At 39.0% G+C, this 4,886-nt stretch overlaps 1 pseudogene; it reads left to right on the top strand.

Moving 5' to 3' along the window:
- The window catches only part of LOC106336021, a 10,069-nt pseudogene extending 6,273 nt beyond the window's left edge, over nucleotides 1-3,796 (top strand).
- The last annotated feature ends 1,090 nt before the right edge of the window (nucleotides 3,797-4,886 follow it).

Here is a 4,886-nt window from a genome sequence, read left to right as displayed (position 1 = left end):
CCGAGGAAATTCCGACGGAATTCCGACGGAAACGGCTAGTTCATCGGAATTTCCTCGGAATTTTTAAAATCCCCCAACGGCTCTCTAACGGCTATAATATATCCTCGGAATTCATCGGTTTTTTCCGAGGAATACATTTTTCCTCGGTATTCCATAAGAATATTCCGACGGATTAATATTTCCTCGGAATTTCGTCGGTATATTCCGAGGAAACCAAATTTTGTGTTTCCTCGGAAATTCCTCGGGATATTCTGAGGATTTCATTTTCCATCGGAATGTCCGTCAGAATACCGCTGTTTTCTTGTAGTGTAGAGTCTACATTCATTCCATCTCCTTTTTTATTTTAGGGTTCACCAATAGCAGCAGATAAAGACAATTACGCAGATCCAGGTCTTGCCCCAGGTCTCCCTATCTACAGTATCCAACCTCTGTGCAGTGCAAGCTCTACATGGCCATTCTCTCTCGAAAAAATTCAGACAGGTGTGACTTTTTCTTTTACTTCTTTCTTGTGATGTTCGAAGGAAAAGTTTGACTTGAAAGATGATAAACTGATATGAAGTGGTTTGTGTCTAAATATCTCAGAGGCGAAGTGTGTTCAAGGGTTGTGTCTCTAGAGAAATAACTCTGCAGATGTCAATAATGAGCTTTTCAAGGGTAGTTATAGGGGAAACCCTGCTGGGATTACAAATGAGATCGCTGCAGGTTTTGAAATTGTCTTCCATTTACTTATTACATTTATATATTATCTTCATGGCGTATGCTTAGGATCCACCTCATCGTTTCTTTGCATTAGCATACGATCTCATGAGTACGGATAAGAAAAACTTCAATGTGACCATCTGGTATAACTCAACCTACAAGGACGAGTTTTCAACTGGGCCTGTAAAGCTGGTCCGAGTTCCCCGATCTATCAATCTGGTACCATGTTGTACTTTCAGGAGTCAAGGCATGCATCCACTTACAATCATGTTTCTCTCATTGTAACATATGCCTCTGCAGATATCAAATGCTTATCTGAAGTTTCTGAAAGGCCCTGGGCTAAGGATATTATGTGAGTTTGTCAAAGAAGTTCCTAAACACGCAACTAGATTGAATACTGACATCGCGTCTTTGCTTGGCCCACTTTTCTTCACTTGGGTTGTTCTTCTTTTGTTCCCCGTAAGTTCTCTCTTACAAATCACTTGGATGTTTTTTTTAATTTATCCCATTGTATGTGAAATGACTAGCTATAAATCATGCAGGTGATCTTGACATCATTGGTGTATGAGAAACAAGAACGTCTAAGGATTATGATGAAAATGCACGGCCTAGGCGATGGTCCATATTGGTTGATTTCATATGCCTATTTTCTAACCATATCCGTGTTGTACGTTGCTTCTTTGGTGATATTTGGGTCAGTGATAGGACTCAAGTACTTTCGGCTCAATTCATATAGCATCCAGTTCGTTTTCTATTTTATCTACTTAAATCTTCAAATGGCCATTCGCTTTCTAGTTTCTTCAAATATTCTCAAAGGTTAAGACTGTTACAGGTAAAATAATAACATATTACATTTCTCATCAAAAACATGCCAGTTTTCAAAAATTTGAATGGTCTGTTTGTCTTTATGGATTAAATGTAGTCGTTGCTTACATATTGGTGTACGGTACTGGCCTCTTAGGCAGCTTTCTCTTCCAAACGATGCTTGAAAATCAGTCATTCCTAGGTAACTTAATTTTAACAAGAAAAACATGCTCATTTTTATCACTCACTGCTTTATTTTTGGTATATAATATCTATATGCTTTACAGAGGAATGGATTTTTGCCTTGGAATTGTATCCTGGTTTTTCTCTGTACCGCGGGTTGTATGAGTTTTCACAATATGCCTCCAGGGGAAATGGGATGAAGTGGCAAGATCTCAGTGATAGTGGAATGGGTGAAGTTTTATGCATCATGTCAATAGAGTGGTTTCTGGCTCTCATCATAGCTTTCTATATTGATCAAGTTTTCTCATCTGGGAAGCACCCTTTCTTTTTCTTGAACCCTTTCAAGAAATCTTCATCTATACCAAGTAAGCCTACCGTGCAGAGGGTGGATTCTAAAAAAGTCTCCATAGATATGGGAAAAATAGATGTCTCTCAGGAGGTATGTTTAAATGTCATCTTTTTAGCCTTTCCATGTTTCTTTGATATTAACATAAAATGAGATAATAAACAGAGGGAAAAGGTGCAACAATTGAGAAATGAAGGTAGCGCAGGGCACGCCATCTTGTGTGACAACTTGAAAAGAGTGTATCCAGGTAGAGATGGAAACCCTCCATAAATGGCAGTAAGAGGGTTATATCTCGACGTTGCTTCAGGAGAATGCTTCGGCATGCTTGGACCTAATGGCGCTGGAAAAACATCCTTCATCAGTATGGTCAGTTTCACCAAAACAGTTCCACAGACAAAGGTTATAGAGTGTCAAAGGTTGTAATCTTTTACTGTATTTTTTTATTTCCATAGATGACAGGCCTACTCAAACCTTCATCTGGAACTGCATTGGTTCAGGGTTTGGACATATGCAAGGAAATGAACAAAGTATACACTAGCATGGGCGTTTGCCCACAACACGAGTAAACACTCTCTTACAGTTCTTATGCATGTTCTTTCATTACCAACCAAATAAGGAACATTTTAAAGAACATATTTGTTTTTATAGCATTCTCTTGATTTCAGCTTGCTTTGGGAGACACTAACAGGAAGAGAACATCTTCTCTTTTATGGGCGACTCAAGAACATTAAGGGCTCTGCTCTAACGCAAGTATATATATATATCAGCCACACCTTGCTGTCTTAGTTTAGTTTTGTGTTATATATAATTCCAGAAGACATTGTTAATTCATGAATATTTTTAATCATTTCAAGGCCGTGGAAGAATCTCTAAAGAGTGTCAGCCTTTTCGATGGAGGAGTTGGCGACAAGCCTGCTGGAAATTACAGTGGAGGTATGAAAAAGCGGCTTAGTGTGGCTATATCACTTATTGGGAACCCCAAGGTACATGCATTCTTGTTAGTTGTGTCGTGTTCTCAACCAATGAATGGGTCATGTAAGTTATTAACAAACCTAAGGTGTGATTAATCATTCTCTTAATTAGGTAGTTTATTTGGATGAGCCAAGCACAGGACTTGATCCAGCCTCGAGGAAGAACTTATGGGATGTGATTCAGCGTGCAAAACAAAACACAGCAATTATCCTCACAAGTATATCATATATATATTATTTTCTTAGATTATATATGGGATGTGATTAAGTGTTCTTCTCAAACTAGACTTAACCTTAACGTTAAGACTACATTTTCAGCTCACTCGATGGAAGAAGCAGAGTTTCTATGCGATTGATTGGGGATATTTGTAGACGGAGCCTTGCAATGCATAGGAAACTCCAAGGAACTAAATAGCAGATACGGTGGATCATATGTGTTCACGATGACAACATCTTTGGAACATGAGGAAGATGTCGAGAGATTGGTTTCCACTGTGTCTCCCAACGTCAAGAAAGTATATCACCTCGCTGGTAGACAGAAGTTCGAGCTCCCAAAGCAAGAAGTTAGGATTGCTGAGGTGTTCTGGGCTGTAGAAAAGGCCAAATCCAACTTCACAGTCTTTGCTTGGGGACTTGCCGACACGACTCTCGAAGATGTCTTCATCAAAGTCGCTAAATCTGCTCAAGCCTTCATTTCCTTGTCTTGAAGCCTGATTTTTCAAGTTAGGGTTCTATTTTTTGAGTCAAAGATGTGTCTTGAGGCGCACGCAAACAACCTGTTAATACTTCTCATGCAATCTGTATATACTATTAGTCTAGTACACGTTTTTTTACATAGAAGGCTTCAACCTATGTTGAGATGTCGCATAATTATTCTTTGTTGCATACTTTATCTATATTTACAAATTAATATGAACAGAAAATACTTGCTGATGCCAATTTTGATTGTTGGGCTGAGTATATGCAAATTAGTTGATGTCTTTCTCACATCCAAGCTGTGTCATCACATCATGGATCTTGGTGTTATATATGTGAATTCAACTAATCAATCTTGGCATATATTACTGTTATGTTTGGTTTTAATACTTATTAACAAATCATTTGTTCCAAAAACAAAACTAACGGGTTTACACCTTAACTAATTTAGTTAAGTCGAAGAACTTAATTAAAAATGTATATATATATATAGTTAGGGATAAAAATGAATAAAGAGCTGCAAGAAACAGAAACCAAATTAGGGTAAAAAATGTATGGCAATTAAGTGTTCTTTTACTTTCGGCGAAGGTATACATATACCATCAGAAAAGAACAAGAGTTATTCATCTTTATTCTACAAAAAAAAAGTAGTAAGAAATGGGATACAATTGTGTGTCCTTAATGTTTGATCGGAAAACGGTAGTAAAGAAGATGTGGGTTTAACAAAGACGTCTTATTTATGGTCGGAGGAAACGTTCAGTCGGTTACAAGAGAAATGAAGAGAATGCGACAGAGAGGAAGCCGGTGGCTCGATGAGCTACCGGAAAAGTACGATTAACGGCAAGATGAAGCAAATGTGAAAACCCTAATCTAGCCGCCAAGTGTTAGTCAATGATTTCGGATCCTTCTCTCGTTGTTTCCCCTTTCCCTTATATAGTCGTCCTGATGTTTCGTCTTTGACCTAATTTACGCCATCTTGGTGGGCCTCCTCTGCTGGGCCGAAAAGCCCGTAGGCGTCCGAGCAGCCGCTGAGCCGAATATACTTCAGTCGACGATGATCGACTAAAAGTACTCAAGAGTCAAGCCGAGAGACCTGACTCTTGAGCCGGCCGGTCGAGCCGTCGTTCTACCTAGTCTGGGCCAGGCCTTTCTATTCTTCGGGCCTTGTGGGGTGGTCAAATCCCTCC

This window comes from Brassica oleracea, chromosome C1 (assembly GCF_000695525.1).
Source record: "Brassica oleracea var. oleracea cultivar TO1000 chromosome C1, BOL, whole genome shotgun sequence".
NCBI classification, from domain to species: domain Eukaryota; kingdom Viridiplantae; phylum Streptophyta; class Magnoliopsida; order Brassicales; family Brassicaceae; genus Brassica; species Brassica oleracea.
This window is presented reverse-complemented; position numbering and strand designations above follow the sequence as displayed.